At 44.2% G+C, this 24,697-nt stretch overlaps 1 protein-coding gene and 2 long non-coding RNA genes across 9 annotated transcripts in view; 2 read left to right on the plus strand and 1 right to left on the minus strand.

The window, feature by feature from the left end:
* Positions 1–19,171, plus strand: part of LOC109495636 — a 36,827-nt gene extending 17,656 nt beyond the window's left edge. For 3 of the 5 annotated variants that reach the window (XR_006591423.1, XR_006591424.1, XR_006591426.1), the window contains exons 4-5: positions 14,765–14,932; positions 15,466–19,171. This is a non-coding gene — a long non-coding RNA (uncharacterized LOC109495636). Of the gene's footprint in view, positions 1–14,764; positions 14,933–15,448 lie in introns of all 5 variants that reach the window. The other 2 variants (XR_002151178.3, XR_006591425.1) reach the window with 2 other exon arrangements.
* LOC105261334 lies at positions 10,670–17,529 on the minus strand. Of its 2 annotated transcripts, XR_891273.4 has the most exons (7): positions 17,390–17,529; positions 16,798–17,133; positions 16,193–16,334; positions 15,441–15,603; positions 14,480–14,692; positions 11,710–11,825; positions 10,670–10,920 (listed from the first exon to the last, which is right to left on the minus strand). It is a non-coding gene; the product is annotated as an uncharacterized LOC105261334 (long non-coding RNA). The 2 variants fall into 2 exon arrangements; XR_006591427.1 differs by lacking the exons at positions 14,480–14,692; positions 15,441–15,603; positions 16,193–16,334; positions 17,390–17,529 and having other exon boundaries at positions 16,798–16,930.
* Positions 19,172–23,510: 4,339 nt separating the features above from the next.
* PTPN14 (protein tyrosine phosphatase non-receptor type 14) overlaps positions 23,511–24,697 on the plus strand; it is a 178,991-nt gene continuing 177,804 nt past the window's right edge. For both annotated transcript variants that reach the window (XM_003999294.6, XM_006942777.5), the window contains exon 1: positions 23,511–23,643. The gene's annotated coding sequence lies outside the window, so the exon portion shown is untranslated. The remainder of the gene's footprint in view (positions 23,644–24,697) is intronic.

Raw genomic sequence — 24,697 nt, forward strand, 5'->3', positions numbered from 1 at the left:
CAGACGATGAATGGTTTGATTCTTATAGTTGGAGAATCTGCTCTGGCTTTCAGCCCTTAAGATTCTGAGTGCCAGACCAGGTGCTATTATTTTTTTTAAGCTCCTCCTAGAGATTTGGATTTCACTTGAAGATAATAGCAAGAAAACAGACTGAGCTAGGCATCTGGGCAAAGACCATATCCAATAAAGATCCAGACATCCATGTATATCCCAAAAAGGAGTATTTTGGAATAACCAAGAACCAAACTTGCAAACTATATGCATTCCCTGGGATCTTCTTGGTAGGTTTCAAGAATTAAGAGGAAAAAAAAGAGGAAGGAGAAGGAGAAGGAGGAGAACAATACAAGATTCCTAGGCCAACATTTTTTTTTTCCTGAAGGAAATGGCCAATTTTTATTTCAAGTGGTATGGTAATTGTGTGCTTTCTTACACAACTTGTATATACAGCTGTATGTTTATGATGAGCTGAAAGTCAAATGCTAAGATTTCCTCTACTGCCTTCACCATTTAAAAGGTGAAGGACACCAGGTCAGAACCTACCGAAACTGAATGAGGGGAATAAGTTGTAACTCTGGAAGTGTGTGTGTGTGTGTGTGTGTGTGTGTGTGTGTGTAATTACATAATTCATCTATAGAGGTGACAGATAGAAAACTCTAGATCCTGTCCTTGTATGGAGTAGTTATGAATCTGCTTTGAATTTCAAGTGGAAAACAAATTAAGAGAATACTAGAATACTAGTTATTCAAATATCATGCCCAAATTAATTGCTTACGGAAAACGGTTAACCTTTTCTTCTCTGCCCCATTATTCCAGCAATTTTAAAGGTCTCATGGCCAAAAGACAGGATCTTGAAGGAGTGGGACTGGAGGAGGAGGTTGAATTTTAACTAGGCTGAACTGGGGACTAATTTCCTTGGCAGTTCAGAAGCTCTTAATGGAGGCTTTCTGCCAGACAGAACCAGCACAGGCCACTACTCAGTCACACCGAGACTGTCCCTGACCCTTCTTCCTCAAAGAAGAGGCTTACATCCTTCCCTGTGAGGCAGCCCTTCCCTTAGGCAGACGACTTTCCTCAGTGCCCACCCCTCTCCCCACCACCACCATCACTGTGCTCATTCTGACCATTGTGCCCTGTCAGATTCTGACTGGAATTCTCTCTCCTCACTTCTCTTTAATCCAGACTTTACCTACTTGCAGGCCCACTCCACGTCCTGAAAAAAGACCAAAACAAAGGACCTCAAACCAATGATATTTTCTTTCTTGTAAGCCATCATCAAGTGGCTGCAGTTTTCACTATTTCTGGTAGTATCTTTGAGCTATATGGTCAACCAGAGACAAAAACCCTTCTCTTTTCTTCCCCAGCTATACTCTTTCTTTTCCTTTAAAAAAGAATTAACTTTATGATCTCTCTGTCTGGTGCATCATTGTTTACTATACCCATGGAGATAGAACATAATTGAATTTTCACTGCTATGGCATGTGGGCATTATGTTATTTCACCTTCTCAATCCACTGCACATCAAGCCCATATCTGGTTTTTGCAGAAGTTCTCTGACATTAGAACTTAAAAGCAGTCTTGAAGAATGAAAGCTATTTCTACAACAAGGGCAGGAGAAACTGAGGAAGAAAGTAGTACATAGAGGGTGTATTATGTTACTTACGCTCTGGGGACCACAGGCAGAGAAGTGACACGGAGAAGCTTTTTAGAAATATGGTCCAAAGACACTAGGGAAAACACTTTCTCTATTGACAAAAATGTCTTCAAGGCTTTTGACAACAAATGAAAAGTAAAAATGTTGTTCTACTTAGGCCTCATTAAGTTTTTTAAGTCTCGCTTTAAAATAATACAGGTAGATACAGGGAATAGAGCTCCCATGAAAGAGAAGTAATTCTTTCTCATGAGTCTAGACTTCTCTACCTAGGGAAGCCTAAAGGAAATTGAGTGCGGTCAACCAGCAAGGGTGAGCAGAGATAATTGAAATGCACTGATAATTCAGAATCTCATTTCCACCTCATTAATTTCAACCTCTGTTCCCTTCTCTTGGTACTTCTAAAGAAAAGCAAGGTAGACCAAATTGAAGATAATATCCTGTCCCCACTCCTGCCTTCCCCCCACCCCCTGAGGTGCTCAGTGGGTTGGTAGAAGATCATTATCACAAGAAGGAGGCAAAGCAAGTGGCCCACATGATTCACCATCCAGCTAGCCCCCCCCCCCACTGCCCATCGCTTATTTGTGCAAAGATTGCAGGTGGGGGTCACTTGATATGTTTCCCATTTGCAAGTACCCTAGATTTTTCCAAGTTTGGGAATCTTAGGATAATTATGGCTAAAGAAGTTACTTGACTACAGTTAGTAAACTCTGTATTTTTACTCTCCCTCCCATTCTTTGGGAAAGGGTGGCGATTTTGCATTGTTTTCAGTAGGATGTGCCTCTTAATTAATCACTGGAAAATGATCAAGGCTCTGTCTTTCCCAAAAATTTTCCCCTGTCATTTTATAATGTGCACTCTTCCTGTTATGGTATAAGGAGAAAGGTGCTTTACTGTTATGTCATTATAAAAAAAAGAAAGAAGAAGAAAGATACCTATTTTCTTGCAAGGAAAACTTCAGGATTCTCAAATACTAAGTAACACAGCTGGGTGCTAATCTGGGAAACACCAAACATTAATTAAGTATTCTGGAATAACCAGGTTCAAGTACAAAAAAAAAAAGAATATTCAGAGTCATAGAAAGCCACGGTTTAGAGAGAGGAGGAAATCAAGGCAAAGATGTACACAGTAGGGACTAAACGGAGAAGGGATTGGAGAAGGTAGTTTCCTCTGAGGGTAAGAGTGAGCCTTACTCAAAACTGTGCCATAGACAGACCCTTTCCCTTTCTTTACCAAGACCAGTTTAGAATGTCCAATAACAAGATAACTATTATTACTACTTGTAGAGTTTATATTTTGACAATGTTTATGACAATTTAGTATCCTCTCTAAGTGGCAAAATTCTTGACTGGAAAAATACAAGTGAGGGGGAATTTATGGAGGCAATTCCCTAGCCTACAAATTCTATTGCCCCGTCAAGCATGCCTCAGTCCAGCCTTGGGAATAGTAATGAGGAAAAAAATCTAGGCCCTTATCAAGGTACCTGGTGTGAGCAAATAAGACTCATATGCCAATGGCATAGAAATGAAGATTGAAAAGAGTCAAATCCTTCTAGCAGGATATGACAGTTTTATATGTCAATTTGATGAGGCTCTGGTATCCAGTTTTTCAGTCAAATACTAAGCTAGGTGTTGCTGTGAAGATATTTTGTATATGTAGTTAATATCCAAAATCAGTTGACTTTAAATAAAGGAGATAATTCTAGGTAATGAGAGTGGGCCTCATCCAATGAGCTGAACTTTAAGAGCAAAACAGATTTCTCTGAGGAAGATAAGAAATAAGCCTAATGACTACAGCATCAGCTTCTAACTGAGAGTTTCCAGCCTGCTGGACTCACCCACAGATTTCAGACTTGCTACCCCAACAATGTATGTATGTATGTATGTATGTATGTATGTATGTATCTGTCTATCTATCTATCTACCTATCTATCTTATTGGCTCTGTTTCTCTGGAGGACCTTGATACAGAGAATAATGAGTGAAGACCTGGGGAAAGGATCTTTGAACTAAGCCTCAATGAATCAGGAGCCAACTACATGGAAAGTAGAGGTTAATTATGTTCCTTGCAGAGGAAAGAGCATAACCAAAGGTCCTGATATAGGAAGGAGCTTGGCATAAATAAGGAAGTTAAAAGAAAATCAGGATGTCTTAGGTACAATGAGAAAAAGAGAAATGGCCCAATATGGGATTGGAGAGGCTTGCAAAGGTCAGATCATGCAGAACTCTTAGTAAAATAGTTGGACTTTTTTTTTTTTTTTCCAAATTACAGTAGGAGGCCATTGAAGGTTTTTAACCTGGAGAAAAATGGCTGCCTCATGGAGAAGGGAATGTAGGAATCTTAGAAGATTACTGTAGTGGTCCGGGTGGGAAATGATGATAGCTTGGCCCAGCGTGCTGGCAGAGGCAATGAGAAGATGTGGGCTGATTCAAGGTTGTTAAGACGGCATGGATGAAGAAGGTGAGAAGTTATGACATCGAGGATGCTCCTAAGTTTCTGGCTGGTATAGCTGTATAGATGGTAGTGCTACTAAACACATTAGGGTAGACTGAAAGAGGAACAGGATTAAAAAACACGTGAATTAAGAATTTAGTTTTGGGGTGCCTGGCTGGCTCAGTTGGTAGAACATGCGACTCTTGATCTCCAAGTCATGAGTTTGAGTCCCATGTTGGGCATAGAGCTTACTTAAAAAAAAAAAAAAAAGTATTTAGCTCTAACATGGAGCTCAGAAGAGAGATTTCAGCATGAGATGTACATTGGAGAGTCATTGTTTACAGATGACATTTGAAGCCATGTGAATGGACATGATTAATCAAGGAGAGAAGGAGATTAATCAAGGACAGAGAGTACCCAGGACTGAACCCTGAGTAATTCCAACATTTAGAGATAGGGTAGAGAATAGGTAGCTAGAGAAATGGGGCAGCGCATGCCAAGGGGGGTTATGTTTCAAGAAAGAGGTAGTAGTCAACTGTGTGAAATGCTGCCAAGAAGCCAAGGAAAATGAGGACAGAAAAATGAACATAGGGTTTGGGACCTGGGCCACCACCCTGAGTTCTGACGTCTAGTGTTTCTGCTTAGGTACTTCATGCTTTCTCACGTAACATTCATAACACGTTTATATCAGGTAGACCACCTATCATGGCTAATTTCAAGGAGAGTACTGGACTTCCTAGGTATTGTTTTTCCTAATTGGATGTATATGGAGATCTGTTTGTTTGCTCTGAAGGAGGAGGAAGGAAAGGTGTTGGTACGTGGGCACTTGGGGACAAGGAAGGAAAAGAGAGATAGGGAAAGGAGAGGCAGGATGTTCTGCATTCCCCGGCCTGCTGTTAGATATCATATCTGATCTTTAGGAAGCAACTTATATTAAAGAAAACTTGTTTTAAATATTCAAGTATCCCAAATTCTAGGCTGGAAGACCTATTCTTTCTCTTAATATTGTTTTCTTTTCCTTCGTTACATTTAGCAAGACTTGTAATTATGAATATATTTGGTATAATCATTTATTTAACATTTAGGTCTGTGTTAGCTGTAGCTTTCATGACACAAAGAGCCTATGTGGCTGTAAACTCTTGTGTCTACTGTCTAGCACAAGACCTGACACACGGCAAGAGTTCAAGATACAGTGGTTGAATTAATAAATGATGCTAGCTTATGTAGGAATGGGAAATTACAGCCCTAAGTTTCTAGGCATAAATAAATTAGTGAACTAAAAATTAGTGGTCTTCTATGTTTTTTCGGATGTATTAATTAGCTGCCTGTTCATACCGTTCTCCTGCTTTAATAGACAAGTGGTAGCAGGCACTGTAAATTTAAGAAATGATATGGGAGGGGTGCCTGGGTGGCGCAGCCGGTTAAGCGTCCAACTTCAGCCAGGTCACGATCTCGCGGTCCGTGAGTTCGAGCCCCGCGTCAGGCTCTGGGCTGATGGCTCGGAGCCTGGAGCCTGTTTCCGATTCTGTGTCTCTCTCTCTCTCTGCCCCTCCCCCGTTCATGCTCTGTCTCTCTCTGTCCCAAAAATAAATAAAAAACGTTGAAAAAAAAATTGAAAAAAAAAAAAGAAATGATATGGGAAAAGCACAAGAAATTGAGGAAAGTTTATGTACTAACTTACTTTGGGGGGATTTTAGAAATATTTTGTATTCATAAACCGTTTTTTGTATTTTACCCATAGAATACCTCAGTACTTACGTAGACTTCTGTACTGGTGTTTGAGGATTGAAAGGTGATTTATGACTGATATGTCCATAAAAAGCCAGAGGCACAGTAACCGTGGTTCTAGAACCACAAGAAGTCTACTTGTTTGGTTCCTAGAGCATTGGCCCCAACCACTATTCTTCAAAATAGGCTTGCGGAAAGGGGCACGTGATGGAACCAGGAACTTCTAAAGCCACTGATGTAGCAGCAGACTTGTCTCAGGAAAATCAAAGAATCGTACAATTTTAGAGTTAAAAGAGACTTTAGGCCAATTCCCCTTAATGTAAAGTCTGGAAAACAAGGACCTATGAGTGAATTCTAGAGTCATAAGGCCAGTTTATAACTTGTAATAATGTCACTCATGCCTGACCTCAAGCTCAGATCCTAAATTAGGTGTAAATTTGTGTAAATATTTTTTAAATTCTTATTTATTTTGACAGAGAGAGAGTGCATGCACACGCGCAAGCAGGGGAGGGGCAGAGCGGTGGTGGGAGGGAGAGAATCTCAAGCAGGCTCCATGCTGTCAGCGCAGAGCCTGGCACAGGGATCGATATCATGAACCGTAAGATCATGACCTGAACCGAAATCAAGAGTCAGACGCTTAACCAATTGAGCCACCTAGGCATCCCTAAATTTGTGTAAATATCAAACTCGTATTACAATCAATACTGATGCACATAATATAAAATGAGTCAATGGTTATAGCCTTGGTGATTTACCTTGAATAGAAACAATCCCCAAATATATTTATTTCACGAGTTTGGAGTTTTTTATATTAGGTTTTCTCCAAAGTGAATCCCTGCTGAACTACTCTAATGAAATCCCACTTTAGTACAAAAAATATGTCACTTTTGGGGTGCCTGGGTGGCTCAGTTGGTTGAGCGGCCGACTTTGGCTCAGGTCGTGATCTTGCGGTCCGTGAGTTCGAGCCCTGCGTCGGGTTCTGTGCTGATAGCTCAGAGCCTGGAGTCTGTTTCAGATTCTGTGTCTCCCTCTCTCTGACCCTCCCCTGTTCATGCTCTGTCTCTCTCTGTCTCAAAAATAAATAAACGTTTAAAAAAATAAATAAATAAATAAACGTCAAAAAAATATATATATATGTCACTTGCTCCCGTTACAAACTCTTGCCGAGACCTTGGTGAGCTCACCATGTGTCACAGGGTGAGACCAGAGCCATGTTTTCCAACAGCCCAGGCACAGCTATCGATAGCTGGAATGGAGGGTCTCTTGTACCTGAATCCTAAATCCCTATCCTGCCAATTTTTTGCAACTCACCTGTTTCTGTGTACTTTTGAGGAAATTGATAGTTTTATGTGGCCATATATTAATATTTACTTTCTTGATAACAGAATTTGGTTAAGAAATGGCTAATTCTCCATAAGTATAGAGAGTTTTCTCAAATTATTTTTCTAGAGTACTTGCTTCCTACAATAAAATTGGGAGCAATGGCTTCACTGGCTGCAAATCGATAAAAGTGAGTATCAGTCGTATGTAAGACACATACAGATGTAACTAACTTTGCAGAGCAGCTCTTTACATAGATTAAAATGTTTTGTTCCTTATTATAGTACTGGTGTTTTCCCTTTGTATGATTTTCAGATCCTAGGAAGTTTGAAGTTAGAATCCTTCTGTGGCCTTCATTCACAGTTTGTACAGTGAAGTGCTATTTTAGCCAGAAATGATATTTTCATGTGCCTACTAAGGCTTGTTTTCTTAAATCCCAATCCTGTTTTCATGATTTGATTATGCCATAACAGTTTTTGAGGCTTTATGCCAACTATCATTTAGTTTGAATGATTCTTTTTTAAATGAAAGAATACAGGAAAATGTGGTAATAATGTTCTTTCAAGAAAACAAGTTACTGAACATTCTCCCCATATTCTATTATTTAAAAAACTACACCACCCATCTTTATCAAAGAGCATGTATTCATCCAAAATGCTGTTGTTAGTTAGAGGAAGGTATTGAAAGATGGCAACAAAGACCTATTTTGGTCTAAATATGGAAGGTGTCTTCCTCAACCGTGTATTCTCAGCACTTAGCAAACAATAGGGGATTATTAAATACTTTTGAGATAATGTTAAGATCAACTATGTGCACAGGAAATAATTAACATTAATTCATCTGCCTATAGTCTATAAGAAATAGATTGGATTTAACACAAATGCAATCATATAAGTGTTCATAAGGAGTTTGTAGAAAAACTGGGTAGAAAAGATGTTCTCTTTAATTGGAAAAGTATCATAAAAATATTCCGTTGACTTGATAGAACATATGGAGCTGGCTGGGCAGATGGGTGGGAGTAGGTGGTTCCTGGCATGTGGAAGGGCCCACAAGTCCATCTTCCTGCTCCTTGTCAGAAGAGAAATAATGATATATACACTAAGTGTTTCTCTCTGTTTTTAAATAAGGTTCATCTAGTTATGATACTTGGTCTCTATTTATATTTTTATGCTTTCTGAGCTTTCTGTTCTCCTCTTTCCTGGACAAGTCTACTGTGATGAACTTATCAACTATTTTAATGGAATAATTCTAGCTGACACAAATGGTGTAAAAAAACTGAATTGATAGGATTGGTCAGTTCTTTTGCTGCCCTCTCCAGGGCTTACCTCAAGATTTGGGTCTCCTGATGTCCAATCCAGATCATGGACCATGGGGTGTGTGCATGTGTAGGCATTTAAAAACCTCCATATAAATTTAATAAAATTTTAAAAATTAAAATCAACACTCCTGTTCACATTTTAAAGGAGCCTTTGGTTATAGTTACTTGTTTTTAGTGAAGATTCCTTCCACCCAATCTAGAACAAATTTGTTTCCTAAATTTGAGATTTTTATATTATATTATCTCCAAAGTGAGGTACCTTTGAACTTACTTTGCTGAGTCCAAACCTCAAATTTAGTGCAGGTGAAAATGTCATTTTCTCCCCTATGTTGTTAACTATTTGGCCTATGTACTTCCAGACTTAAAAAAAAATCTTGTGTATGTGTTGCTCCGAATGTAGGATGACTCACAGTCAGCATTTTGTAGCAACTAATGCTTAATCTTGGCTTTTTCTTGCACTTAAGGGGAAAAAAAGAAAAAAAAATATTCAAAACACACAAAACTTTTGTCTGCATCGGTATAGAATTAAAGTGATTATCTCTGGGGAGTGTTAAAATGGAAGTGGGAGGATGTGAAAACAGATAATCCTCCTTTTAATCAAATACTTCAATATTGTTTGAAATGAGAACAGATGATTTTTGTAATATATCCATTTTTAAACTTTTAATTATTATTCGCTTTTCAACCTCGTTATTTCATATTCATACGAAATTAACCAGGATAGTGTGACAAACTCCCGTATACCCGTGGCTCAGCCTCAATAATGGTCAACTCGTTGACAGTCTTGTTTTATGCACATTCCATTTCCCACCTCTGTGTTACGGGAAACAAAATCAGATATTACATTTCAACCACAGATATTTCTTTATTTTTTAATTTTTATTTACTTTAGAGAGAGAGAGCGTACGAGTTGGGGAGAGGGGCAGAGGGAGAGAGACAGAATCCCCAGCAGGCTCCACACTCAGCACGGAGCTTGACACCGGGTGGGATCTATAACCCTGGGATCATGACCTGAGCCAAAGTCAAGAGTTGGACATGCAACTGACTGAGCCACCCAGGTGCCCCTGTAGATATTTCAATATATGTTTCTAAAAGAAGAGGACGCTTGGGGCGCCTGGGTGCCTCAGTCGGTCGACCTTCTGCCTCTGGCCTCAGGTCGTGATCTCGAGGTTCGTGGGTTTGAGCTCCACGTCAGGATCTGTGTGAGGGCTCAGAGCCTGGAGGCTGCTTCCGATTCTGTGTCTCCCTCTCTCTCTGCCCCTCCCCTGCTTGCTCTCTGTCTCTTTCTCAAATAATGAACATTTTTTAAAAATGTAAAAGAAGAGGACTCTTTATTTTTAACATAGACAAAATACCAGTTATCATATCTAAAATATTTCACAATAATTCCTTAATGTCTAATCAGTGTTCAAATGTCTTCATAAATGGCATAAACAGCTTTTTGTTTGAGTACTTAAATCAGGATACAAATAAGGTCACATGTTGTGATAGTTGATACATCTTTTTTTTTTTTTTAACGTTTATTTATTTTTGAGACAGAGAGAGACAGAGCATGAACGGGGGAGGGGCAGAGAGAGAGGGAGACACAGAATTGGAAACAGGCTCCAGGCTCTGAGCCATCAGCCCAGAGCCCGACGCGGGGCTCGAACTCACGGACTGCGAGATCGTGACCTGGCTGAAGTTGGACGCTTAACCGACTGTGCCACCCAGGCGCCCCAGTTGATACATCTTTTAAGTCTTTTTTAATCTGTAAACTTACCCCTATTTCATTCCCTTATTGTTGAGATGTATTTGTTTTTTAAAAAAAATTTCATCTAGAGTTTTCCATGCCTTACATTTTTCTGACTGCTTCTCTTGAGGTCTGTTTGAACATATTCCTGGGCTCTTGTATTTTTTTTATAATTGATAGCTGGTAGCTTAATCTATTCTAGCAGTTTGATCAGATTCAGGTTATCTCTTTCAAAGCAAGATAGTGATAGTTTTGTGTCTCTTTTTTGTGATGTTAGCAACCACTGAAGCTCATGCCTTGATCCTACTTTATCCAAGGTGGCAAAATGGTAGTATTCTAATTTTATCATCCCTTCTATTTGTTATCTAGGATATTTCTATAATGAAAAAAACCTCCTCATCTGCTACTTGATTTTCAGTGGTATAATTTCTTAGCGAAAACAAGACGGTTTCTTTCCGTCCCTCTGTTTATCATTTTTCAAAATAATGAGTTGGTTTTAGTGGTGACTATTTATTTTCTCATATCATTTGACAAACAGTGGAAATGTTACAACTAATTGCCATTATCATCCTTCTAGACGCTAAAATGGACCCATCTTTAGCCACTGAGAGTCTCTTCAAGGTGGTTCCTGAATCCTTTGATGATGACCCTAGTGTTCTTTTGATTGCTTTCTTGTATATTTCTTTCCTCAGACCTGGAGTCCACCATTTCTCTAAGGAGCCAGATTCCATTTAGTGGAAAATACCTGGAATGAAATAATTTTTTTAGTTGGATGTATACTTCGACCCAATCATCTGTCAGCAAACCCTGAGTGTTGGGATTAAAACACAGATTTGGAGTAAAAAAAAAAAAAAAAAAAAAAAAAAAAAAAAAAAAAAAGACTAGGGTTTGAATCCCATCACTTGCCAGCTTGGTGATCTTAGAAAATTTACAGGGCTGTAATGTGCAGCAACACAGCAAAGCAGCAGAGGCTAGAAGCACGGCGGCCCCGGTATTCTCTCCTGCACAGATGCCATAGGAAAGGATGGACCTGACAGCTGTTCTCAGCAATGAGTCCCAGAAACTCCTGAGGTGGATAGAGGTTGATTCTGTCCACGGGCAGGGAAAGTAGCCAGGGGTAGGGAAGGCCTAGGGTCACAAATAGGGACCAGGTTTGGGGGACAATGTTTTAGTTCTGCCCTTTCATCATCCCTGTATTGCCCTAGGCAGATTCTCCCCTTCCTTTTGGTGATGATTGCAGGGGCAGGGTATCAGGGGACAGGCCAGAAGCAGTAGGTAACCACAAGGCAGAGCTCTGACCTGGTAGGGTGATGAGCAGATGGCAAGGAGTATAGCTGGTCTGACCAGTCCCCAAGAACTCCCCTCCACACACACACACACACCCCTGCTCTCATCCTCCTGTGGGCATCTGCTTGTAATACAGAGTGGCTGCCTCCAATAAAAGATTATTCAGAGGTTCTTTGGAGACCAGGTGAGCACAGTACCATGTGTCTCCCACAAAGGCACATGGCAGCCAGCACACACACCCATTCACCTGGAGAAGCACAGTCTTGCTAGATGTCTGCCCCTCTCTACGGGTGCATTTTCCTAATCAAGGCAGCTCGATGTCCGGAAGGGGCAAGGATGGGCTCAGAGGGCAGATTCTGAGAGCTGCAAGTTGGGAGAACAACAAATGGAATGACTTACACCGGAGAAGGCAGAACTCATCAAAAAACAGGAAAAGAAGTAAAAGGCAGAGTAATGAATATGCTTAAAGAAATGAGAGAATTTACTGGGAACAGGAAGTGAGAATAAGCAGTTGAGTAAAAGAATTAGAAATATTAAGAATTAGTTCTGCCAGACAGAGGCAAAGAGTACTGTATGATATCATTTATATGTGGACTCCAGAAAGAAAGAAAGAAAGAAAAAAAGAAAGAAAGAAAGAAAGAAAGAGAAAGAAAGAAAGAAAGAAAGAAAAGGAGAAAAAGAGAAAAAGTTAAACTCAAAGAAACAAAGGGTAGAACAGTGATTGCCAGGGGCCGGGGGCTGGGGAAAATAGGGAGAGGTTGTAAAAGAGTACAAACTTCAAGGGCTCTTGGGTGGCTCAGTCAGTTAAGCGTCCGAGGCTCAGGTCATGATTTTGTGGTTCATGGGTTCGAACCCTGCGTCGGGTTCTGTGCTGACAGCTCAGAGCCTAGAGCCTGGTTTGGATTCTGTGTCTCCCTCTCTCTCAGCCCCTCCCCCATTCACGCTCTGTCTCTGTCTCTCTCTCTCTCAAAAATAAATAAACACTAAAAAAAAATATTAAAAACACTCAAAAAATAATAGTAATAAGTATCTAGTAAATATGTGAGCTGGAAGATTAGGCCAAGGAGTTTTGCCTGGAGGCACTGCAAAAGGACAGGGTAAAGAATGGAAAAGCAATTTGGAGAATCAGACATGTGTCCAAGTCCATTTGGTAGGGACACCAGAAGAACAAAAGGAAATGGAAGGAAGGCCAATAGTTCAAGCAATAATGACCAAGAATTTCCTAATGTCACACGGCGAGTGAGTGGCAAAGCCAGGAGGTCAGGCCAGGCAAGCTAGCTGGAGCACATACTCTGGACGACTATTTACTGCCGTGGGTCTACTCTATCAGCTGCCAGTCTGGAGGAGGAGGAGAATGAAGTTGGGCATAGGACATAAAGAGGGGACGAATACACAGTAAGCAGAAGAGAGCCTGTGCATGAACTGAGGGAGACGGTGTGGCAGGAGCTGGGGAGAAGTCTGGATGCCTCAACTCAATGCCACTGAGGTCTTTAAAAACAAGCATCGAAACCCCCCAAAACACAGAAACCACAATCTAAAAATAACAACAAAAACAGACAAGTCACTTCCTCTCTCTAATCCTCAATTTCTTCATCTATAGATGGCAGACAGTAACTCCCACGTCATAGGGCTGTTGTAAAGATGAAATCATAGAATATAGGTAGGATTCTGAGCACAGAAAACAATGGCGTATACTGACATAAAATAATACAATTTCTTATTTAACAATTCAATAAAAACTTGTTGAAGATCTATGCTCCAGGGGCGCCTGGGTGGCTCAGTGGGTTAAGTGGCCGACTTCGGCCCAGGTCATGATCTCGCGGTCCGTGAGTTCGAGCCCCGCGTCGGGCTCTGTGCTGACAGCTCAGAGCCTGGAGCCTGTTTCAGTTTCTGTGTCTCCCTCTCTCTGGCCCTCCCCCATTCATGCTTTGTCTCTCTCTGTCTCAAAAATAAATAAACGCTAAAAAAAAAAAAAAAAAAAAAAAAAAGATCTATGCTCCAGGCAGTGGAATACAAAAGAGACAAAAATCTTTGAAGCTATGGAGTTTCTGGGGTAGAAGGTGGGGTGGGGGGAAGGAAAAAGGCAATACACGTAAATAGATAACAATGTGAGGCACTGTGAGTGCTAATAACGAAATTAGAGCAGGGTAAAGGAATAGAAAATGGTGTTGTGAAGAGGTACTATTTTGGCAGGATGGCTGGGAAAGGTCTATGGAAGGAATAAGGTGAGTGAACGAGGCAGGAAGCATCTGGAGGAGTGGAGTTCTTGGTGGCGGTAACAGCAAGTGCAAAGGTCCTGAGGTCGGAGAGTACTCGGCATGTTCAAGGAATGGCAGAATGCGGATACCCTGCTTGGGAGCAGAGTGAGCCAGGGAATAGCAGTTGGAAATTAGGTCAGAGAGGAAGCCAGTGGCCAGATCATTTGGGTCTTCATCCATCACTAACAATTCAGCTTCTCTTTCATTATTTGAAAACTTTGTCTTTGCGTACTCCACTAAATCGGAGGTGCCGACCGTGGAAGGGAGCCTTCTTATTTAGCAAATTCTTTCCAGCCTCTATGATTTAGTATGGTGGAAGACACCTCTGCCTTCTAGTTGAGCAGAAGACACCTCAAAATTGAGCTTCCTGGGCAATTGCCTTCTCCCTGCTGGCCACAGGAAGTATCTTTTGATCCACAGTGGTCATTCCAAACCAGTCCTCTAATTGCCCTTGTCCAGGTCTGTGGGAATTACTCAGAAATGTTTGAAGTCCCAGAGCCAGGCACACTCTGAGTCACCCCTTAGTCTAGGGGAGGTGGCCAGGAAGCAGCCAGGATTAGGACAGGTTTTGATTTAGTGCTGTTGGATTCTCTTACACAGCCCTGCCCATACCCGAGGGTAACCCTATCTCACCCCTGCAGGCTGAGGTGCCCATGTACTTTAGAAAGGCATCCTAAACATGACCCGATCCTTCCCTCCCCCAGCGAAGGTTGTTCCTTTTCACTAATCACAGCAGAAGATTCCTTTCATCTCCCATACCTCTCAGAGCACGGGTGTTCTGGCCACAGCTGCCCATGTCAGAAACCAATGCACCCTGTTCTTGTTTTCCTTTCCAGTCATCTCTGGATTTGTAATCCGTCTGGAAGGCTGTCCATTTCTCACCTCCGTAAGTCTGGTAGTGCAGTTTGCATTATTACTTGCCGACAACTTCTTCTAGGTGTTTAGATTGTATTTAAAAAAGCACGCCCAGAACTAAGGAGATGAAGGAAAAATAAACTAAGGAATTGCTGCCTATGTGGGGTTATATTTAAATTTGTCATCTAGGACTTCTGGAAGGAGAAGAGTCAGCGGCCCATAAGATGGTAACCGAGCTTTCTTACGTTGCACACTGTTCCAGAGGTTTGGTGCAGCTATCAACGTTAACAAACAGTGTCAGGAAGAGAGCCATATCTGGACTGGCCCCTTGATTCTGAACACCATAATTATGAGAAGGTAAATACAGACCCTTTAGCTCCAAAGGTTTTTTTTTCTGAGGTTGGTGGAAAGGACTCAAAAATGTACATCATGAAGATGGGAATCTGTTGACCTTTTTTACTCAGAAATGTGGGACTGGCTTGACTTAGTGTAATAATGTGCCTCACCATCACTCTCCTTATCTCTTGTGAACAATAATTTCAAGATTTCACTCAGAATTCTCTATCCCAGTAATTCTTAGCAACCTGGCACTTATTCCCACTAGCATGCCACAAAATGGCCTCAGGCAGACATTCTGGAGAAGCTTAGACGGGGATAATTATAGCTTCGTGTACCTGCCCTCATGCAGCTCAGTGGAGGTGTTGATGGCTCCTTGGTCAGCCATGACAAATTCTATAGCTGGGTACCTCCCTAAGAGCTGGGCCAGGTAGGAATAGAAGCGGGAAGAAAAACAGTGCAGCTCAGTTCACGGAGGAGAGAATCACAACTCACTATTCTGAGAAATTAGGGTATTGGTATTTCTGACCTTCTGAGATGGCTGTCACGAACAGAAATGACTCGACACTCCCAGAAGGCGTGACTTCGTGCCCATCCAAAGCAACCTCTTGTGTGCCGGAGGAACCATGGACCTGACTTGCCACTTCTGACTCCAAGCAGGTGAGAACATCAACTCATGGGCGTCTCGGGGACTAATGAAATAAGTAGTAGCAAGGTATTAAAGTTCTTCGAAAGGATTTGCTGTCTGATCTTATAGCAGCAGCATCCATTTCCTCTTTTGCTGGGAACACTCAGATAAACGTGGGAAAGGAAGGACTTGAAATAACTGGAGATGTAAACTCTGGATATGTGTCTTCTCGGTAGCACAATTTATTATTGGCCAAGTAGGGCTGTCCCCTGGGGAACCACTGTAAGGGGGGGAGTTTAGAACACACTCTATCCTGCCGATGTTTTTATTTCCCCTGTTTTTACCATCCCATCTAATTTCGGCCACCTGACTCACAGTGGTACTTAAAAAACTCTGCAGCAACATAATAGAATAAAATGAACGTGAACTTCAGAATTAGAGATGAGGAGGCCTGAATCTTGGTTCTACCATTCACTTAGGTACTCAATGTTTTAGTACATGTCTAAGTACAAGGTACTTAATGTCTTGAGGTCTCAGTTTATTTCTCTGGGAGACAAGAAGAAACACTAACCTGAATGTGTTAGTCTGCCCAGGCTGCCATAACAAAATACTACGGACTGTGTGGCTTAAACAACAGAAATTGATTTTCTCACAGTGCTGGAGGCTGGAAGTCCAAGGTTAAGGTGCTGTCAGGGTTAATTTCTGGCGAGGCCTCTCTCCTTCTTTCTTGCTATGTCCTCATGTGGCCTTTCCTCTGTGCATGCACAGAAAGAAGGGCTCTGGTATCTCTTCCTCCTGTTAGAAGGATACCAGTCCTACTGGATAAGGGTCTCACCCTTATGACCACATTTAACCTTTAAAAAAATTTTTTTTAATGTTTATTTTTGAGAGAGAGAGAGAGAGAGAGAGAGAGAGAGAGAGAGAGAGATCCGAAGCAGGCTCCAGGCTCTGAGCTGTCAGCACAGAGCCTGACATGGGGCTCGAACCCATAACCATATCATGACCTGAGCCGAAGTCAGACGCTCAGCTGACTTAACCTTAATTATCTCCACAAAGGCCTGATTTTCAAATACGATCATATTGGGGGTTAGGACTTCAACATATGAATTTTGGAGGAACACAGTTCAGTTCATGACACTCAAACACTGTCACAAGGATTATTTCAGATTATATATACACAGGACCTAGCCTTGTTCCTACAGCATAGTAAGTGCTCAATGGATATTGATTCCCTTACCTTCCACCCTGTGTCACTTACCTCCCTAGTGGGTCGCTTTCTTCTCTACACATAAGAAGCTGGATTTGGCCCTTTGCATAGATGGAATAGATAGTTACAGAGTGAACAGAGGGATTCCCAAGACTTGAGTTTGGTAAAAAATTTCTCCCTTCCCTCATTGGTGTGGTTTTCAGTTGCAGGCCTCCTTTTCCCAGCTACTGTCTCCATTCTGGGAACTGTCCTTTCCACACGAAGGGCTGGGTCCAGTCACAGCAGCCTGTTCCTTCTCCAACACCCTGGTTTGACATCTCAAGCCACGTTCTTTCTCCTGAGAATTTGGATATGAGATTCAGTCCCTGCTGAAGGACAGAAGCCAGCCTGCAGATACAGAACGAGGTTGATGATAATGTTGATAGGTACCATAATTGAGAGCTCAGTGTGTGTCAGGTACCGTTCTAAGAGTTTTTCACATGTTGACTAATTTAATCATCACCACAACTCTACGAAGTAGATATGTTCATCATTTCCCCCTTTTTACATCACTTCCCTTTTTGAGGAAAGTCAGGTGTGAGAGTATTTGCCCAGGGTCACATAGCTATTAAGTCTGGACACAGGCAAGAGTAGAGGATCTTACCTCCAGACAGAAAAGCAGAGTATCCTCACGGTTCTTTGGTCTTGCCCTTCTTTCTCACGGATTCCATGACATGTTTCGGTATCTTGCCAATGAATTCCTTTTTTGCTTTAACAGTCTGAAGTGGGGTTTTGTTCTTAAACCAAGGGAACTTGTGTTAAGACGGTGGCCCTGGCCTATTAGGTCTGTTGCACTCAACATTAGAGGATGTTTTTGAGATTAACAACCATAGATAAGTGACTATGGAAAACGGTTTGTTAATGATTCAATTCCATTACAAAGTTTAAAATTGGTTAAATCACAATGAAGAAGGTCTCCTAGAAGAGATTACGGGAGCAGTAAAAGCCTCCTTTTCCGGAAAACACATGATTTTAAGCAGTAACGATGGGGTAAGCTCATCACTAGCAGTGTGCCCTACAGAGGACGTGGTGATTTGATGTGTGTGTGCATATGCCAGTGTGTTGGGAGAGAAGTTGTGTGTTTTCTATCAAGCCTGGAAAAGCTGGAAGGCAATGTTGGGGCTGAGGGAGGTGAGGAAAGGTGAGCCAGGTGAATACGATCGGAGAGCTTGTGCCTTTAAGGTATGATCCAAAGGGTGTTTGCAACCCAAGGCGAAATTAGTACAGAAGGATAATGAATACATTGAAATTGGTGAGATAGTTCATACTGCCTAGGTGTTATTTCCTTTAAATCTTGCTGAAAGTACCAATTATGCAGGTGCATTACTCTTTCTAGAGTGTTCTTGATTAATACATACTGCTAGTGCATAGACTTTTTAAAGAGTAACCAACTGGCTGAATCATGTACATTTTCGTTGGAAAAACTAGTGATGTGCCTAGAGTGAGTCTGCCTGATGTCCAGATAGCTAGCTGATATCATTGCCCAGTGGTCAACTGTAGCCGCCAGAAGAGCTGGCAAAGCGTCTCAGGACAGACTCGCCTTTCTCCTCCCAGCCTGAAAAAAGTACAACCTCAAAATGTTTGTGTTTGACATTCTTTCCAGAAGGAAGTAACAAGGAAATAATTCACTTGTGGCTTAGGTTGACTGGCATGGAAATGGGGGCTCTTTCTCCTTTGGCTCAGGTCAGGGAGTAGTCAGTCCCTGTGGGAGGCGGAGCGCCTTCTGCTGAAGAATGGGCAAAGGAAAGAGAAACGAAATGGAGAGGAAATGGCCAGAGAAGAGGATGTGTCAGGAGCGGGAGAGTTGAAACATTAGGACACATGACGAAATGGAGACACTGTGTGACATGAAAGGATGCAGGTAATGCCAAACCTCCAAACTACAGAGCAAACCCAAATAAACAGTGTACTCTTTCATCTCATCTGTGCCTCCGTAAGTCTCTCATCATTTTCCCAATATTTGAGAAGAATGTGACTTCCTGGCTTAGTCAACCTTGGGAAAGGCTGGGATGGGGGCCCTTCTCTTACTCAAAGGAAAAGCCTCAAAGATGCAACCAGGAGGGAAGAAGGGCTCAGTCTTCTGCGTCAGAAACGATTCTTCCAAAGCAGGTACCACGGAACTATCTCTAAAGGGAGAATGCATAGTGCCCTGGTCACCACATTGCACAACTCCAGAGAATGCCATTCACACTCCAGACTATTTTAGCTCATGGAGTGGCATTGGGTACTATACTCGTGGCTGTACACAACAACTCTGCAGAATCATGTAGCTTTAAAAAAAAATCACCAGATAACAAGAAGTTCATATTGTAGTCAATTCGCTAATTTGTTTTCATTAATAAGGAGCTCTGAATGCACACAACGATTAAAGCACTCTTAAATTTCATCCTTCCAAAGTGTTCTCTTTCTTCCCTTCTCATGCTTAACATGTTTTTGTGTTAATAATCTAGACTTATTTTGTTATATTTGTGCTGTTAAGTCAGTGGTTCTGAATTAAAGGGGGGTGGTACAATGGAATTACTTCGGAAATGTTTTCAAAAACATCAACAGGAGAATGGATAAGCAAAGTAATATGTACACACACATATACACACACACACACAGTGTAATTCCAGTCATTAAGTTTGAGAACTAGCAAAACTACTCTATAGTGACAGAAGTTAGCCTGGAGAGGTGATACAGACTGAGAGGTCACATAAGGGAAATTTTTGTGGTGATGGACATTTTCTGTATCTTGGTCTGGACGGTGGTCCCATGGATGCATCCATATAAAAAAAAATCGTCAAACTGTACACACAATGAAGGTCGTGCTTTTTATTGAATGTGAAAATGTTCTCAATAAAATACTGTCTAAAAATATGAGTTACACACATACACCGACCCAAGCCTCCACCCTGAACTCAGGGACTAAGATGAATGAAATATTGGGAGCAGGGGATACAGACCAGCATTATGTATTTTTAAAAAGCTCCCCATTGTTATTTCCCACCATTACTATCAGCTTCCAAATATTCTTTTAGGATAAAAACAAATACATGAATAATATATAGGACTTTAACATTTGTGGAAGAACGCTGGAGATCATAAGCATTTTCCCGCAAAAGTTTGCTTACTTTATGGGGTGCCTGGGTGGCGCAGTCGGTTAAGCGTCCGACTTCAGCCAGGTCACGATCTTGCGGTCCGCGAGTTTGAGCCCCGCATCAGGCTCTGGGCTGATGGCTCAGAGCCTGGAGCCTGTTTCGGATTCTGTGTCTCCCTCTCTCTGACCCTCCCCCGTTCATGCTCTGTCTCTCTCTGTCCTAAAAATAAATAAACGTTGAAAAAAAAATTTAAAAAAAAAAAAAAAAAAAAAGTTTGCTTACTTTCCTGTCCGCTTTGATTGAGGAACTTGTTTTGTTTTGCTTTGAGTGATTTCAATGTTTCTGAAGGTGTACAATTAATAAATTAATGGGAGGAAAAATTGGAGATAGGAAGAATCATGAGGGCCCATGAGATTCTGCCTGTATTTAGAGTCTGAATCAGGTTTAGAACAAGTTGAAATATTTGGGGGGATATTTAATATTGACAAGTTCCTAAAACTGCAAAGTTTTCAAGTAAACCTGTCACGATGTATTTGGGACCTGTGCTATCAACTATCCTGTTCATTCTGATGCATATTAAGGAGATTTGAGTGTGATGCAGATTTAGGAAGTGTTTTTTTTTTTTCTTTTTTAAAAGTAGCTTGTGACTAGCTTTTCTATAGTTATTCAAAGAATGAAAGGCTTTTTTTCACTTCACATTGGACTTTCTATTTAAAAAATATTCTGGGGTGCCTGGGTGGCTCAGTGGGTTGAGCGTCTGGTTTCAGCTCAGGTTATGATCTCACAGTTCATGAGTTTGAGCGTGGAGGGCTCTGTGCTGAAAGCTCAGATCCTGTCTCCCTCTCTCTGCCCCTTCCCCACTCACGCTCTCTCTCTCTCTCAAAAATAAACATGAAAAAAATATTCTTACTTGTGTATTGCTTTTCTGTGATCTATTCTAAAGACAGAAATATGGCTGGTCGGATGTACTTCATGGGTTTCTAAATTAATATATTTTTTTAATTTTTAGAAGTAAAATTATTTAAATGGAGTCTGCAGGCTTAGTGCTAAATCTTAGTGTGTGGGTTGTGTGTGTGTGTGTGTGTGTGTGTATGTGTGTATTTTGCCTGTGAACACCCCGCAACACCCCCCACATTCATTCTGATTCCGAAGGCAGTGTGAAAACAGTTCTCTCCCCGAGACATCCTGGCTTTATCACTTAGCTTCCTCCATAGGCATGCGGTCTGCCTGGAGGACCATACATTCATTCAAGGTCAGAACCTGGAAAGACCTCAGAGATGAAGTAATTCAACCAAACTCTGACCTCCATGTCACACTCCACTTAAAAAATAAACTTAGGCCTTGGGGTGAAGTGGCTTGTTCAGGGTCACCTGGCTGGTCAGAGGCAGAACCAGAATCGTATGTCTACATGCAACCTTTGTGCCTCCATACCACCGCTGTCTCGGCATTCTGTGCTCAGAGTTTGGTATCACAGAGGGGCAATACACAAATGCCATTTCTTTCCTCCAAGACCCCAAGAGGCCTCTCCTCTGTATCACTTTGAGAGCCTGCAGGGATTTACTTATTTTTAATGTGAATCCTATGTTGGTGAAATTTTGAAGAGTGTAAGAGCTTGCAATTTTGGGGCCAGACAAGGGTCCATTATCCTAGTTCACTAGCTGTTGTGAACCTTGGTGAGACAGGTGATTTCTTCACTCCTCGCTTTTCTCGTCTAGGAAATGGGGTAATCACACGGGGGCACATACAGTGCTTTTCATACTTCCTGGAGCACAGCAAAGCATTCGGAAATTTTCTTTGGAAATCTAGCAAGTCCATACTGAAGCCATCCAGCTATCTCCTTGGAAGTTTGAGAAACTGACTTCAATTTTCTTCAGCCTTTTCCTTCCGCCCCTGTGTGGGGGCTTCTTGACTTCACTGTTCCGGCGGCTGGCAAATACTCAGAGAAGTCAAGTCACCACAAATTTGTACATGATGAGCACAGTAGGTTTTGCTTTTTAGTTCCCAGTTCTCTTCCCTGAGAGCTCCGGATTTTTGTATGAGATGTGGGACACTGAAGCAATCTGGGACATCTTCTGTGACAACGACTCCAAGGACCCTTTTCAACCTAAGAAAGGGCTAAAGGATTGGGTTTTGAGTCCTGGTAAGAGAACAGACCCCTAAAACATATTTTTGGTAACGCAAAGGACCACGGAAAAGTAGACGATACTAAGAAAACGATTTTTACAGCTACAAGAGCCAAGGCTTTCAGGAGCTGGGAGGCTCCGTCACCCCTTGGGTCATGAGCAGGGCTGGTCCTAAACCCAGATTCCCTCGCCAGGCTGGGTGCTTTTACCATCACGGCCGCTGCGTCGCATTAACCCCACCTCTGAAAGTGCGAAGGAAGTTCCCTCCCAGTGCCCACCCAGGCGGGGAGGGGCAAGGCTGGGGCACGGAAAGAACCGGGGAAACGACGTATTCCAGCTCCCAGCACACACAAAACTGCTTGCGCGATTCGGCGCGTGGGGAGAAGCGGGGGGGGGGGGGAATTAGACGCCAGATCCAGGACGCAGAGACTCCCGGTGCGCTGGGGAGAGACCTGGAGATTGCATGCTCGGGAAGCCACCTTCCTTTCCCCTGGTCTGTCTCCCCTTGTGCAGTGGCTGCCTGGGGACGCCCCGCTCGGAGGGTTTCTCCCAGACGAGACGTCCCGTCCCTGCCCACGGTCGGGGCCCGCGAGTGGCCGCCTCTGCCCCGCCCCTGCGGTTTCCGAAGGTCTAAGGGGGATTTTTTTTCCCCCCTTCCCGCCCCCGTCCCTGCCTCCGCCAGGAGCGGCGCTAGGTCGTGCCGGCTGCGGTCGCTTTTCCTTCTCCACTCCCACGTCTCTGACTCCAGGGAGTTTCACCCGTCCTCCCTCCTCAGCCCTCACCTTTAAACAGTTCCCCAAGCCACCGCTCCAAAAGTGCGCGACTGCTCCCGGGCCTGCACACGGAGCTCCTGCCGCCCGGCATTCCTCGGATTCCAGCGCTGTGACGTCCCCGAGGCCGGCTCGCCTCCAGCCCGGGAGCTCGGGCTCCAAGTTTCGGCGCTCCCCCGCGCGGACGCCCCCCCCCCCCCGCCGCCCCGCCGCCCCGCCGCCCCGCCGCCCCGCCGCGCGCGCCTCCCGGGCGCATTCCTCCCCGCCCCCGGCCGCGCGCCCCGCGCTCCCTCCGCCTCCGGCCCCCTGCGCCGCCGCCCGGCCCGGGGGTGGGGGAGCCACGGCCGCCGGCGCCTGCTCCGTCCCCTCCCATCGCACGGCCCCTTCCTCCCTCCTCTCCCGGCCGCTCGCATTTCCTGCCGCCCGGGCTCTCGCGGCCCCGGAAAGTTCTGCCCAACTTTTTCTCCCCCCGCCCCGAGCGAGCGGGCGCAGCCGGCGCAGTCCGGGGGCAGGTTGCAGCGCTCCTCCTCGCTCCGCTGCCCGGCCTCCCGGCTCCGGTCCTCGGGGAGCCGCAGACACCCGGTGGTCGCGGTGTGTCCCTCCCCTCCCACCTCACCCATCCTCCGCGGCCTCCTGGCCCCGGCCCCCCTCCGGCGGGACAACCCCGTGCCTAGGTGGCTCTCCTTTTCTCCTTGTCGGTGCGCCGGGATCGCGGCGGAAACCTCCCTCCCCTTTCGCCTCCTCCGGCTCCTTCCCTCCGCCCCTCCTCCGCCAGCCACTGGAATCAATTCCTTAGGGAATTGGGGCTCCGCCGCCACCGCCACCGCCGCGGACGACAGCCTTTCCGCGCGGGACTCCGGGGCACCGACGGGGCCATGTAAGCAGGTAAGCGCCGTCTGCGGCGCGGGGAGTCGGGCCCGAGGTTGGGGGCCGCCAGGGCGCTCCGGGCGCCCGGCCGACGGCGGGGACCAACGCCGGCAGCGCCAGCTCGCGATTGGCGGCCCGGGACGCTGGCAGAGCGGTGGGGGGCGCGAGGTGGCCGGGCCGCAGGCGTTTTCTGTCCCGGTGGGAGCTGCCCGACCTGAGGCGCACGTCTGGTCTGGGCAGTGAAGGTGGAAGGTGAGCGCTGTCTGGAGAGAGTTTGCGGTTAAAGGCACACCGTCGCCCCCCTCCTCCCCGTTCCCTCCTGCTTTTTGGGAACCGAGAGAGGGCCTGGAAAGGGCAGCTGGAGAGACCCGAGCGGTGGGAGCCGGAAGATGAGAGAAGAACGACGTCGCTCTGGCTCCGGCGGGAGAGGAACGCTGCTCCCCGGCCCCACTCCGCTCCCCGCCTGCCCAGGGGGGACGGGATCTTGGGAGGCAGAGGAGTTTTTATGCGCTCCCACTAGGCCCCAGCCTTGCCACCAAACTCCTGGCCTTCTTGGCCCCTACTCGGGTGGTCGGGCTGGCTCGTAGGGACAAAACCTGGGGCCACATAATTTCAGAACAGGTTTGCACCTCAAACTTTCAAAGTTCTGAGTAGGAACAAGTTCTGAGGGTGTTGTTCATAAGTCTCTCCTCTCTCCCGGGCATGACCCCTAAGTCTGGGTTTTGAATACTTATTAGTTTTACACCTTTCTGAGGGAGTAGGGAGGTAGTGGTCCCCCTACCTAGCATTCCCTAACACTTCCTTCTGTTCCTGTCCCCCCACCCCCCAACCCCACCTACAAATCAAGGAGATTGTGGGGTTTGGGCTTCAGTCTGTCCAGGAACTGGCCCTTGCAGGCTCTTTGTGAAGGCGAGGAATCTCTAGACTGCAGGCTGAATATAGGGTTACAGGGTTTCCAGCAATGAGTTAATTTCTTAAAATGGCTTAGTTCACCCATTCATTCAACAAACCTAGCATTGAGCTTCTAGACTGTGCTAGGGAAACAGGATACAAAGGTAGTTCAGCAAGCTGT

The sequence above is a fragment of the Felis catus genome, chromosome F1, assembly GCF_018350175.1.
Source record: "Felis catus isolate Fca126 chromosome F1, F.catus_Fca126_mat1.0, whole genome shotgun sequence".
NCBI classification, from domain to species: Eukaryota; Metazoa; Chordata; class Mammalia; order Carnivora; family Felidae; genus Felis; species Felis catus.